The following is a 15,089-nucleotide window of genomic DNA, read 5'->3' as shown; positions in this document are numbered from 1 at the left end:
CCCGTTCCTCTGCACGACCCTCACGTACTCCTCTGCCTCGAAGTTCTCCAGCCTCAGTCCTCGTCCCACACAAAAATATAATCGTACGTCGCCACCACGTCTGGGTGGAGGAAGCGCTTTGCAACCACCACTTGCTCCGCCCAGGAGCAGACACATGTATGGCCTGCCTCAACCACTCGAATTCGTCCCACTCGCTGGCTTTCCCATCGTAGTGGAAAAGCATCACCGTGAAATTCCAGGAAAAATTTTTAACGGCTCTGTCGATACCGTCTTTCTGCTGTACGCCTACCGTGAAGGTGACCAGATACCTGGGCTTCCACGGCAAGGCCAGCAGGGTTTTCGGCCCCACCACCAGAGACAAACCTAGCGCCACGGAAACCTGTTTGAACATAACAAGCGAGGTGATTGAACATAACGCATAATGCATGATAGAAACGTGGCTGAACCGCAGGACAATGGTGACAAGTGCATGTTGGATAGCTGAGCGAAAAAGGCTATGCTCTCTGTGCTACCTTTGCTTCTGTCTCCGTCTCTGTAACCTCTGCTGGGCCCTGCTCCTGCTTATGTCACTTAGTAAGCTGCATCTCGAACTATTCCTGGTGGAACTACTCGCTTTGGTTCTGCACTTGACAAAATGGTTCCCCCCCGGAGCTACTGCGCTGATTATTTACCCCTGAAAGACTCTGCTGCGAAGATCTGGAATACCTGCTGCAAGGATATCGTAGCTGGTCCTTTTAGCTAGAATCGGATGAAAAGAGAATTCAGTGTTGGTTTTCATTCTTGGTTTTTTTGTGTTTCATCGGATTCACAGAAGCAATCAGAAAGGTGCCCTGCGCTCCTCTATTACTAGATATGCCGACTTAGGGTATCCTACATGCATAAATATACAGAACTAAGAAAATAGTCTTCTGGGCTGCTTTTAAGAAAAGCATTGTGCTGATGAAGGTATATTATTTTCTTTGTTTTCTTTGTTACAGAATCTCGCCCAAAAAACCCTAGCGCAACAGGAATATCTATGCAAGGCGTCGGCGTTGCCGAATCGGACACAGTAGTAACGAAGGTGCAGACGCGTTGTTTGTTCGAGAACTTTATGCATAATTTATATCGCTTGAATATTTAGATTTTGTGAAATGAACAGGAATATATAAGTTTGTGTTTACTTGTTGCAGCGAACAGCTGAGATACAGGAGGAAGGGAGGATACTGTTGGCGGAGGGCAACGGCGTAATGAGCAGCACAATGGACTACTCAGGTCCGGGTGCCAACCGCGACCATGATCCGAAAGGCCACCGTGGAAATGGAAATTAATTACTGAATAACCATAGTTGTTATTTTTCAGAGCTATGTATCTTAGTTTCTCTTGGTCGAGGATTGTAATTGCAGGCAGAAAAATAAAACAAAACCGATAACCTAAGCAAGAACATGTTTTTGTTGTTTTCAGAACAACATGGCAAAAGGATGATTGGAACTCATTGCGGAGCAGCAGATTTGGGCGTACAGAGCAATTGAATAAACAGTTCATTGAAATTACTGCACGACTAGGTAACCTGTTTTTTTTTTCTTTGGCCATACAGTCCATTGTTCTGTGTGAATGAAAAACTTGCATATTGTAAGCACGGATTTAGTCATCAAGTAATATCAGGAGCAGAAATACCGTCATATTGAAGGGGATAAATGTGTTGTTGTGTCAATTTCTGTTTACAAACTGACAACAAAGTCTTCTCTGATTGCCTCAAGGGTAATGATGCTCAACCAGCTCACGTTCATCAGGGAGCTCTTAAGTTGTTCCTGCATATTATGGAGAACACAGATTTCCAAACAAAGGTAAATTGATTTATCTTTCGATACGACAAACCGAAAAAGAAAGAGTAACTCACATACTTTGTTTATCACTTAGCTTTATGCAGAATATAAGAACAGTTCACACATTTGTCCATGGCTTAGCCTTACTCACTCGCCGCTCGTCAGGCAGCGGCTACTGCTGTTGAGGAGCAGAAATCTGCTGCTCAGAAGCAGATGGACCAAGCAGTTATAAAGAAAAAGACGAAAACCCTTCCACTGGGCAGAAGAGCCTCTATACGGCCAAGCCTCTTAGCGACAAGCAAGCGGAACTGGACGTTGTCTTGGCGGAAAATGAAGGCTGAGGAGTTCCTTCCAGAAGGTGAGTTATATATTTTCTACTATTTGGAATTCATCTTATATCAAAAATTTAACAAAATCAGAAGAACAGGGAGCTCAACAGAGAAATTGACCTGACTGATATTTGTTGGTTTCTCTGGCAGACTATTCTGTGTTCGTAATTGTAATAGCGTTGTCTTCGCTGCTGCTTATTATGAAATGGAAGTGAAATCTAAGCGCTGGTAACGGTGAAAATAAAAATGAATGGATGCTCCTTAATCTCTTAATGTAGTTATGCATGTAGTTATGCATATCGATCTGGATATCCCTGTTCTGTAGACACCACAACATGCAGAGCATCTGTTCTATAGACACCACTCAGCATGCATGCAGAGTGACACATTGCAACAGTGGCAATGATATCAACCAGTTCAGCTTCGTGGCTCAAATGAAATAAGAGCTAGCATTTTATATTGGCAGATTAATGTTAGCATTAATCAACAGCTCTCCGGAAAATGAATGAGAAAGACCCAGGAAAATAGAAGATAATATATGGTTGCAGTGCCTCCGCCTCGGGAAGAGGCCAAATAAGACCATAAACCACTATGATATAAAAAACTTTGTTTATACTCAAGAAACAGGGGCGTTCAAGCAGGTGAACTAATGTTAAGTACACCAGAAACGATTACTATAGTCCCTGGCCATTGCCAGATGGCAGGGACTAATAAGACACACAAAATATAAATAAAACCTAAACTTATTGCAAATGGAAAGGAAAAACGTAATGAACTTGGAACAATGTGGAATGGCCTAGAATCTAGAGAATTGGCCACTTGCTATTATAATCTTTTCTTTCTTACATTTAATCCAAAACCGTAATTAATATGTAGGCTGCATTCTTAAAAGAAATTTTAGGATGCATTTAACATTATAATTTCAAATTGAATTTTGAAAGCCTTTTTAAATAGATGGTGCAAGTTTAAACATTATTTCACATGATACATTTCCACTGATGTGGTAGTTAAAGTATTGTTTGTATAATATCAAGTGATAATTAATTTTCACTTTCATTTGGTGTGAATATTTCAAATCATAATATGAACATGTTACTTGATTTAACAATTGTATTTCCCGTATTTATTTTATTCATTCATTAATTTTTTTTTTTATATTTTTTTATATTGGAACATATGTTGAAAGAGAGAGTACTGTAACAAAGGGAACAATTACACATTGTATGAATGCATAGACAAACTTTGGATATTGTATGGAGTAATGTAATCTTGGCATATTCTATGGAGTAATGTAGCTTACATATATACATTCTTAAAATATTGTTTGGATGCATGTAACATTCCAACTTCAAATAGATTTTTGAAGGCCTTTTCCTAGTACCTAATGAATGAATTTCACATGAATCTCATGACTATATATGTATTAAATGATGTATTAAATGTATTGGTATAATTGATTGTGATACACACCAACAATGAAACTCTACACTTACCTCAATAATGGAAACCCTAGTTAAAGTTCTAATTTTGGAGGTTTGCACTTGTATTTTCATTGTAAATTGTTTATTTAGTGCATTTAAGTCAAGACAATGAAACAATGTGCTTAAGTATAAAAAGTGCATTATAGGCCAACATAAAATAAAAATAGTGCATGCATTTTTCATCCATGTTCCAAAATGTGAAGTGAGAAAATGAATGAAAATTTCATTTGGTAAAAGTATCATTATAAAATTAAATAATTTCTTTTTTTCCATTCCTATGTCAAAACCTAAAGGGGAGACTTGTGCAAGACAGAATTAACAAGGACTTTGGACTCGAGAGAATTTTCAAAGAAATGCATATACAAAAGATTATTGTAGGTTATTTACAAATATATATAGGAAAAGTTTAAGGTATGCAACTTATTTTATTATTCCTTATCTCGTCAACGACTATAGCATTTTCCTCGCGGTCAAATTGCATTGACTATGTATTATTTTGTGATTTTAACGAAAGTTTAAGGAAAATACCGAGTTATTCTATTTTTGATGGAATTCAAAAATATTTTTCTAATTTTCTCGAAATGTTATTTATAATTTTTTATTAGCTTGGAAACTTTTGATGGCAGATAATTCCCCTAGTGGAGAGAATTTTGTTTTTGGTATTTTTTAGTGCTTGACAATTTGATTAAAAATTTTAAAAGTTAATTTTCCGAGTGACCATTTTGTCGGTGGGTGCTCTAACATTAGTGCTTTGACATTAACACTAACACTGACACTGTTATAGTACTGCTCTTTTCCAAAATAACATAACTAACATGGTTGCATGTTCTTTGCATGGCTGGGAGGCGGGGGGTGGCTACAAAAGTCGTAGTGTGGAGTTTCCAGATCTTATATTGTATGAATGTTTACAGAGGATGGGGTATGTGTAGGAGAATGAGAAATATTATTATGTTTCACTGTTCAAAGATTTTACTTTGTGAAGTACGAAGTATGTTCGGGAGAGAAGTTGCATAGAGATTTTGATTTTAGAGCTATGAATATTTGTGGAATGATTAACATAATTAATTTCCATTATGTAGGGTTGTGCACAAGGCATTGTGTGCAGAAATTTTAATTTTAGAGTTGTGTATCTTTGTGGAATGATTAATATTGTTAATTTCAATGTTCTAATTTTTCCAGGCCATGCAACCTTGATTTGCATTATCAGATCAGCATCAGGCAGTGCTTGTTGATCTCTTTCTAGTTCGGTCTGGCTAAAATTTAATAGGTGAAGCTTGTACAATGGTGGTTGTGCGGAGGAAGCATGTGGTTGTTCAAAGGTGGTTGTGTGAAGGAAGTGTGTGCAGAGGAAGTTGTGCAAAGACTGACATTAATCAATTAATTCAATAATGTTATGAGAATTAGTGCTAGAATTGAATCTTTGTAGAGGGCAGGGTATGTGCGTGATATTTCATTGTGAGAATATTTTACTGTGTTGAGATTTTATGGCAAAGATGAAATTAGGACGGGGTATTTTTGTGAGAGCTATGATTATGTAATGCATGAAGGTATGTGTAGGAGTAGAAGCGTGTGTGTTAGACTGGCATTAATTAATTAATTCAGTATTGTTCTGAGAATTAGTGCTAGAATTGTATCTTTGCAGAGGACAAGGTATGTGCGGGATATTTCATTGTGAGAAGATTTTACTGTGTTGAGCTTTTATGGCAAAGGCGAAATTAGGACGGGGTATTTTTGTGAGAACTATGATTATGTATCCCATGAAAGTATGTGTAGGAGTAGAAGCGTGTGGGGAGGAAGTTGTGTGGAGACTAGCATTAATCAATTAATTCAGTATTGTTCTAAGCATTAGTGCTAGAATTGAATTTTTGCAGAGGATGGGTGTGTGTGTGAGAGATTTTATTGGGCAAAGCTTTTACTGTGTTGATATTTTATGGCAAAGATGAAATTAGGAAGGGGTATTTTTAGGAGAACTATGATTATGTATCATATGAAGGTGCATGTAGGAGAACAAGGAATATTATTATGTTTCTCTATGTGGAGCCTTTACTTTGTAAATATGGCGTATGCTTTTCGATTTCTCAAACAAATCTAATAGTTTTACAAAATTTCAGATCATATATCGTATGAATGTTTACAAAATATGGAGTATGCCTGTGATAAAAGGGAATATTATTATGTTTCCTTATGAAATTCTTTTACTATGTGGAGTACAAAGTATGTGTGGGAGAGCAATTGCGTAGAGATTTGATTATTTAAATACTTATTTTCTTAAAGTAAACAAATTGTATATGTATATAAGTAGATTACTCATAAAAATTGATTTACACTTCAGCATTGCAAAATGATATATGGAGGTTTACTTTGTGGAGTACGAGTATGGGTGGGAGACAAATTACATAGAGTGTTGATTTTAGAGCAGGATAGAGTTTTTGTAGTATATTTGATTGTGCGGAGCTTTTATTAGGACGAGGAATTTTGAAGCGAACTAGAGGTGCATGTGAAAATTAATTTTGAACTACTAATGTTAATCTGTTATTTTTATTATGTTTCATTGTGTGGAGATTTACTGATCATATATCATATGAATGTTTATGGAGGATAGGGTATGTGTAGGAGAATGGGGAAATTATTATGATTCATGGTACGAAGATTTTACCATGCAGAGTACAAAGTATGTGTGGGGTGGAAGTTATGTAGATATTTGATTTTAGAACTATGAATCTTTGTAGAGAAAAAGGTATTTACAAGAGAACATAATGATTAAAATTATCAATTTTCATTGTGCATGGTTTTTACTATGCATTTGTGCAGGTGAACGGGTGGTGCATAATGCAATTTTGTATTTCTATCTCTTTTCAACAGTTTAAAAATACTCATTTACAATTGAATACTATAACTTCTGTGACTTACAATATAAGCTTTTCGTTTAAAGCAACAACAGAACATTAAATGTAACATACAAGCTGAAAGCATATTTTGGGAAATTGATAGAAAACACTATGTCAGGTTAAAATGTCAATAAGCGTGGCCATAAATCATATTTATATGAGAGAAAATTAAAAACATGGTCTTCAAAGACCAAATTGCGAAGTAGAATCGCAATTGTCCAAAGAAAATTGTAATGTGAATGGATGTGTTGTAGCATAAATTGGTGCTCTGTTTCCTTGAATGGTATATGCAGCTAGCAAACAACAATATGTAAGATGTATTATGAGTCCATGACTCGTTGAAGAAAGAAACTTATTGTTGTTTTAGTGTAGTCCTCACCAAGAATAATTGTGAGTTCCATTTTCACGTTTTTGGTGAAATATGTTTTTCAATTTCTCTAGTTTCTTTCTAATTGGCTTTGTTAATGTTAATGAACAAAACTATGTTTTGGATGCAGAATTGCAATGCAAGGTCACATAAATTGAGAAAGATATATTTAGTCAAAGTGTCAAATTGCAAATTACAACTGCTCCTATGAAACATTGCATACAAGCAAAGTTAAAGAAATTGTTTCAAGAAACCAACAACTCTGAAAATAGTTAACAATTAAGAAATAAGGACATATGCTTTTACATAGTGTAAGTTCTCTTAAATCTTGGAATGTTCACTTTTTTGTTTACTAGTGATCAAATGTTCATATTTTTATATATTTTATTATGAATTGAATCAATATCTGGATGCAGTTTTTCTCTTTTCATTGCAATTGGATTTTTTACAGAACCATTTATGCAATTGCATAAAGGTTTTGATAAACTCTTTACAAATCAAATGCTATTTTCTGTATGCAAAATTGTCGAGGTAGTTTACATGTGCACATGGTTTTCCTCTTTAATTTTTTCCCATATATTTTTTTTAGAGTCACACTATCATTTATTATATGTATTCAATTAATTACAGAGAAATTTTTGTTATTTTGCCAAAATGTAGGAGCGCAAAGTTAAAGAGACAAAAGAACTAGAATGGAAACCATGAATATGCTAGTGAATTATGATATAAAAAAAGTGTTTCTATTGACAAAATATCTATTATGAGTAGCCGTATAGTATTATTGTTATTAAAATTGTATACCTTATTGTTATTTTTTTGTAAGTAAGAGAGAGTTATATTATATTTTCAAAATCAAAAGATTACATTGAGCAACAGATGTTCATGGTCGGCCAGACTTAAGGTCTAACCACCTACAGAATAACTCCTTTCTAGATTGTTTGTAATGATTGAAAGTGTTTTCCCTACAAGCCTTAGAAATGTCAAAATGTACAAAATAGGGGAAAAACACCCCTCATCAAGGCTGCCAGGACTTCTATTTGTTTGACCCTGAGAACCATGAGTAAAAAGGCACAATTGAAAAACCCACAGGGGAAAAAGCAAAAACTAGGTACTTACAAATTACATCATAGACTTGTTAGATAGATTGGTCCTCATCCACAGTGATGGGCTTCTCTAGCGTACCACCCGCATGAGTGCCTTGTACCACTTTCATGGGTGCCTTCGTTGGTCGGTTGGATGGTAGAGGTTCCTTCAAGATCCTTTATGATTCTAGGTGTTGTCCCTTTCTTGTCCCGAGTAGTCGCCATCTTGTGCTTGAGTAGAGAAAAGTGCAAGGAGTCCCTGTAACAAATCTCATATGGTGAACTGTTTCAAGATAAACCATGAATTCTCGTTCAAGTTATCCAACTTGTCCTCCAGAGTCTTTTTGGCCTGGATATTCTCTTGCATCGCCGGACCCATAATTTTCTTTATGTTCTAGGAAAGCTCGATGGTCCTATTGTACAGGTTTTCATGAGCTCTCTTTAGATCCAGACCAGGAATCCACTCAAACTGGTCGTCAACTTCTTCTATGTTAGTTTTCCATTTGATATCCCTGGCTTGATTCTCCAAGTTGGCAATCCGGTCTCGAGTCTCCTAAGCGATGGAATTGTGAAAATTCAAGGCAGCTTATCAAGTAACCCTATTAGTCCTAGTTCACAGCCTCAAGTTGGCTTTATGCCAACAATCCATGTTTTAGCTTCTGCATCAGCTCATTGATGGGTCATTGCTAAGGTGAGGAGTGTAGGACATACTGGTAGGCAAGGTGTAAGGACAAAGATGTAGAGGGATGCTTCCAGGGGAACGAGAGAATATGGGAGGGAATGAGAAAGAGAGAGGGGAAAAGGAATGGGGAGGTGAGGGTGAGGCAAGGGGTATTCATAGGGATTCTAGGAATTAAGGAGTTCTAGGAGAATGATGAGGTAATAAAACCATGAAATCCAACATGATCTAAGAAATCAATTCTTGTGGAGGAGCGAGGAACATTACTGGCCACTGGGTCAGGAAGGTGACGGTTGCAAACTTGATGCATGTTTGAGATTCGAGGGACCTTGGAAAAGTCATGGAGCATGATTCTTAGAGAGGAGTGCATCGCATGAACTTAGAGGTTTTGTAAGATTCGTACAAAGGTACTTTTGAGTCAGTTAAAGGCTCATTAATGTTGCATCCTTCATTATCCTTTTGATTAATTTACTCACAATCATGGCGAAGGGGGATTTCCCTTATATCTTGCCATGAAAGGGAGATTAACATGTCCCTTCCAGTTTTCCCTTCGTTGGCTAGATGGTCTTCCATGACGTTGGCTTTCCTTCAAGCTGCTTGGTAGTGGACCCCTCCCAAATCACTGATATGTTGCTAGATGCATTGGAGATTTTTCGTTAGTCTCCAATTATTTGTTACTTTGTTGACCGAGGAATTGTGTTGGAGATTGCGGGCAACAAGAGTGGTTATTACAAAGTCACCTTCAATGATTATCAAGATTAAATGTTGGTCTTTTGCTATTGCGAGCCTGTGCTCCATGGCCTGGAGCTCCACAACATTATTGGTGGCGATCCCTAATTTTCTATGAAAGGCCCAAAGAATGCCATACTTATGATTTCTTGATCCGAACTTAAATAGGAATGCAAAAAATTACAAATATAACCACAAATATAGAGATGTAGTAGAAATAACACTTCATTTCATTAATATCAAACACTGAAATATGCTTACAAACAAAATGGAAATAAGACTAGCTTAGGCGATGGTAGCTTATCTCTTAGAAGAGATGTGGCAGTTGCATGCCCTTGAAATGTGTTACAATGAGGCTCAAAGGCATATTTATTATTGAGAAATAATGGAAAACACTAAACATCCGAAACCTAACCCTAGCAGATGAAGCGCCAAAACTATGGGTACCATTTGGGTAAATTGGTACATCAACTTCTCGGGGTCGTAACTTTGGCATACAATATCCATTTGATGCACACAATACCTCATTAGAAATATCTATTCGAGGGCTACAACTTCTAAGTGATTGACTATTGTTAGTGCACAATTTTAGCCTCAGTTTTCCCAAAAAAACGTTGTTTAGGGCCTCAAAATGGATCTGGAAGTTTAGGACCCAAAAAACTACCTAAAATAATAAACTGTGCTACAATTAAGGAAACTGAAAAACTAAAAGAGACAATGGTGGGGTTCCAAGTGGAATAGGTGGGTGGCAACCAACATCCACTTGGATAATTTCTGAAGACTCCCCTAAATCTTGTTGTGCCTGGGTTGCCTTTTGAGGTCCCATCGTAATTGATTTTAATCACATTGCCTCTCAGAGGAGACTATAAGTCTAGGATTTTAGGGGAAGGTGGCGGGTGGCTGGGAGTGGTGGTGGTCGTGATGTTTTCAAGGTCCAGGAATTGCAGGATGCATATATTGGTAGCATAGGGAGGACCTCGCACTGGTGGGAGCTTGGACACAGAAATAAATCCTCAATTATCTACCTTACAATGGTGAGAAAGTGATCCATTGTAGTTTTCACATTTCTGAATATTCTCACATTTTGCTCTTTCTAGGTGTCAACCCAACGGATGGTCCTTGGAAGGAGGTTCCATGCTCGGTTGAACAGTGAGTGAGAGGAAACATTAGGACACTAATTGTCTAGGGTAATTTTTATAAAGGCTTTGTTCCTATCAATTTCCTGAATATTTCAAACCCCGAATACCAGAGCGCGGAAACATAATCACAGGTATTTAGTAGATGATTAATGAACTCTTCTTGATTTTCACACAGACAATGTTTGGATGGTCCAAAGAAATCTCTTCTCTAGGGATTATCCTAGGTGAGGATTTTTCTGTGGATAACGAGCCATTGCAAGAGAGTTATTTTTGGCCATTTCTTTCTGCCCAATAGAGCAGTCCATCGTTAATTTTTCTCCATCTGCTCATAATTTGCAAGGTACCCATGGGCCTCCTTGATGTTGAGAGTCTTGCAGAGTTTTTACCCCACCTTAATTTTTCTTCCTCGTGGTCCGCCAAGATTTGACATTCCTGAAGAAGCCCATCAAAGGGGTCCTAGGTCATATTTTCAGGAAAGGGCTACCAGTCCTGCTTGCTAATCCATTTTCTCCATCTACTACCTTGTGTGATGTGCAGCCACTTGAGTTTTTCATTTAGCCTGCATGGAACTTCGGAGGAGGGCATGATGCTTGTCACTAAGGGTTAGGAGTTGTTGTCAAGCATCCTCCCAAAATAAAGCACTTCTCCATTTTAGATCTCCTAGAAACTATTCTTCTATATAACTTCTTTTTTCTTCCATGCTTGGTTCCACATGGCTAATCCTGGAGCTTGACTTGAGAGCTTGATGAGATATTTTTGGTTATGGGTGGGAGCATATTTTCCTTTTCAAAGCTGATCCCAAAGGGTGTTGGGGGTGTTCATCCACCTCCATAAGGTCTTTGTCCCTAGGGTCTTCCCCAAGATTTTTGGATCTCTGAGAACAAGTTGGCCTGTATTTTTTGGCTTGCAAAGATAGTCCCGTTCGATTAGGGCCCATTTCCTTTTTTTTTTTTTTTTACCAGATCCTCGCTAGAAGAAGTTCCTTTGGATGCTATGGATGGTGTTTTAAACAATGTTTGGGGTAGCAAGAGAAAAAAATAGGTATAGGGTCATGGATTGGAGTACATATTTGACTAGAATGAGATGAACAACAAGGTTGAGGGACCAAAATGTCCAATTTGATCATTTTATATGCAATCGATTGAGGATATACTCCTAGGTTCCTTTTCTTAGGGATTTCTCTATTAGGGGTACACCTAGGTATTTCTAGGGCAAAGAGAAATTATGGAAGCCCAAAATTCTTATGATGTTACTTTGGATAGGGACTGAGGTATTGAAGTTTTTTATTTTTATTTTTATTTTTGAAGGTTGATCATGGTTTTAGATGCCTCAGAGAAGAGGTTCAAAATGCATTTAAAGGTTTCATCTTCTTCAAGAGTAGGGATACCCAGGAGAAGGGTGTCATCAACAAATTACTAGTGGGTAGAAGTAGGGGAAGAGGCATGGAGCTTTAGACCAGTTAGGTGATGGTTGTTTAGGGCAGCTTGTAAGGACCTCCCTAGACCCTCCACCATGAGGACAAAGAGGAAGGGGAAAAGAGGGTCACCCTATCTGATTCCTCTCGAAGGGAAAGAAAAGGTTGGGTAGCGTTTCCATTAAGAAGGATGGAGAAGAAAGATCCCGAGACCAGGGCCATTATCCAGTCAGTACAATCCTTGTGGAATTTGAAAGCCTTGAGGACCTCCTGTATATAATTCCAACTTATCTTATCGAAAGCCTTCGACATATCAGGTTACGTTAGCATCCCGGGTGTATTTAGAGATTGGAGCTAGTGGATGGTCTCATGAGAGAGGACGATATTGTCTAGAACATGCGTCCCTTCCACATACCCTGATTGATTAGATGAGATCAGAAATGGTAATAATGATTTAATTCTATTAGCCAAAACCTTATATATGATCGTGTAGATTACATTGCAGAGGGATATAGGTTAGAATCAATCTAGAGTATTCACTCCTTCTTCCCTAGGGATAAGGGTAAGGAAGGTTGTGTTAAAGGCTCCCAGAACAATTCTTTTTTTCCTTGAGTCTTCCATAATTGCATGAAATTATTCTTTTATAATGGACCATCAGTCCTTAAAGAAGTTGGTGGTGAAGCCATCATGCCTAGGGGATTTTATTGATGGCATAAACATTACTGCCTCCTTTGCTTCTTGCATGGATACCTCTACGAGAAGCATGGTGTTGTGGTCATGATTCAAGATGGTGGGAATGTTGCTAATAATTTCTTTGATGGCTTGGGATCTATCTATGTGGGGTTCCTCCATGAGTATTCCATAGACATTGCTAAGTTCTTCTAAGATCTCCTCTTGAGTACTTTCCATTCATCCATTGACCTTTTTAGCCTGAGAATTCTATTTGTCTTCCTCTATTGAATCAATGTGGAATGATGGAAGAACTTAGTGTTTCTCTTCCCACACTTTAACCATTGCATCCTATATTTTTGTTTCCACAAATTTCTTCTTGTTTAACTCTCTCTTCCCAGTTCCTTCCCAATTATTTTTTCTCTTTCTTTATATAACCAATTTCTATCACCACAAAATGATGACCTATCCATTTCTAACTAGGCAGATCGAAATATACCATGTAGGATTAATTTTACCATAGTAAAATCACTTTCACGATGGGAAATAATATAGTAAACCATTTTTATTAGATTATTTTTTTACTAAAAGTTAAAAAGTCCATGAGAATAATTGAATAAATTTTTAATTATTTAATTTTCTCTAGGAATAATTATTAATTCATTATTTGATAATTATTCCTTGTCACATTTGACTAAATCACCTAGGAATAATTAAATAAATCACTATTTATTTATTATTCCTTAATTATATTATTGGAATAATTTTTAAATCATTATTTAATAATTATTTCAATTTCACACCATTCTTAATCCTCACGAAATAATTAATAAATCATTTTATTTGTTAATTATTTCTAAATAAATATATTTGACCATTTTGAATATCTTTTCCCTCTCCAAAAAATATAATAAAGTATTCCTAACGGTTAGATCTTGATTTGGTCAATATTATTTTATTATTCTCCATTTTCAAGATCAACCCAATACTTTGTTATAAATAAGAGGGTTTTCCATTCATTCTTCACCATGATCATTATCATTGTCACCACTATCGTCTTCTTGCATTTGAGCTCCCACTAGAGTTATACATACTATTTGGGTTTTTCACATATTGAGAGAGAGAATCGATCACTGAAGCATCAAGGACATCAAAGGACCTGTCCCACAATGGGGGATTTGCAGACCCTTTTGTTTATCTTCTTCACTAGTTGTTATTAATAAAGATTATTATTCATTTAAAAGTCTTTCCATATTGGGTTATTACATTGGATTTCTATTGTTGTTTTCTGTTTTGGAACACATATATCATTTTATTGCATATTTTTCTCGTTCTATCATTGTAGATATGTAGTGAAAGTAGCCGCAAATTGTTGTTAGGGTCACTTGTTACCAATGACTTAAGTGAAGCTTTTTTGGTACACCTTCAAAGAAATTTCATACTAACAAATGGAAACTCCACTGGTATAGTAATTCAGCTCCTCGGTGACTGAAGTTTTAGTAAATTTCAGGGTTTTAAACAGCTATTTATATCCTCTCAATTTCTATTTATATCTTTCTTTTATTTTTCTATCAAGTTTTTGGATTACTGTGGTTTTTTTGTTCTTTCCACAGGTCACAAGTACCAACCGAATAGGAGATGAGAAAATCGGCGTGAGATCTGCCAATAGAGAGCCTCGGGAGAAAAACATACTTTTCAGCCCCAAATCTACACTCCAAAGAACACTTTTTAGCCAGATACCTATGTTTTCCACTGTTTCCAGGTTAGTATCTGTGTTTTGGATTTTTTCCAAGAATTTCTCAGAATTTTTCCAAGTTTGTTGTCTCCCCTAGGCCTATATTCTCTTGGTATTTCTCTTTGAGGAAGGAAAAGCCCCCCTAGGGTTTAAAGTACACCTCCACATTTTTAGGAGGAGATTGGCTGGGTGAGTAGTCTAAGGTTTGAACATTTCCAGCCACTGATTTTCACGATTTGATACATTATTTTACAACACTTTTGGATAGGTTTATTTCATCTTTTCTCCCTCTAGAGTTTGGTTTTTCCTTCCCTCCTACGGATCCCCTTAAGTATCCTAGATTTTTGAGGTTCATACCTATCCTTCACAACATTTTTCACCTCTGATTTTTCATATGTTTCTAGAACATGTACAACAGATTAGTGCTTCTTGATCTCAGTCCCTTTGACATTAGATATTTTAGGATTTATGTGTCTTTGAGTAGCTTGTTTTCCTTTTCTTGCTTAGCTTCTTGATTTGTGTTTTGTTTTCCTTGGCAGGGTTTTGTGTGCTTGATTTGTTTATTTTTCTGTCATTTTCAACATTATTTGCAGTATTTCAACACTTTATTCTCAACAACACATGGAATCATAAAACATGCTCAATTAAGTCATCCACTTGACCAATAATTTTCACACACTCACACCCTAAGCGAACGTGAGTTTGGTTAACACCGCCAAGCATAATCTGGAAACACTACACATTAGTAATTCAACACACATAGATTAAGCCTACT

The 15,089-nt window shown here is 36.7% G+C and overlaps 1 long non-coding RNA gene across 1 annotated transcript; it reads left to right on the top strand.

The window, feature by feature from the left end:
- Positions 1–571: 571 nt before the first annotated feature.
- On the top strand, positions 572–2,856 carry LOC149145566 (uncharacterized). Its single transcript, XR_016264995.1, has 7 exons — positions 572–825; positions 978–1,060; positions 1,170–1,251; positions 1,441–1,541; positions 1,737–1,823; positions 1,968–2,160; positions 2,282–2,856. It is a non-coding gene; the product is annotated as an uncharacterized LOC149145566 (long non-coding RNA).
- The last annotated feature ends 12,233 nt before the right edge of the window (positions 2,857–15,089 follow it).

The sequence above is a fragment of the Pinus tabuliformis genome, chromosome X (genome assembly GCF_031772625.1).
Source record: "Pinus tabuliformis cultivar Carrire ecotype Pingquan chromosome X, CPIR1, whole genome shotgun sequence".
Classification (NCBI taxonomy): Eukaryota; Viridiplantae; Streptophyta; class Pinopsida; order Pinales; family Pinaceae; genus Pinus; species Pinus tabuliformis.
This window is presented reverse-complemented; position numbering and strand designations above follow the sequence as displayed.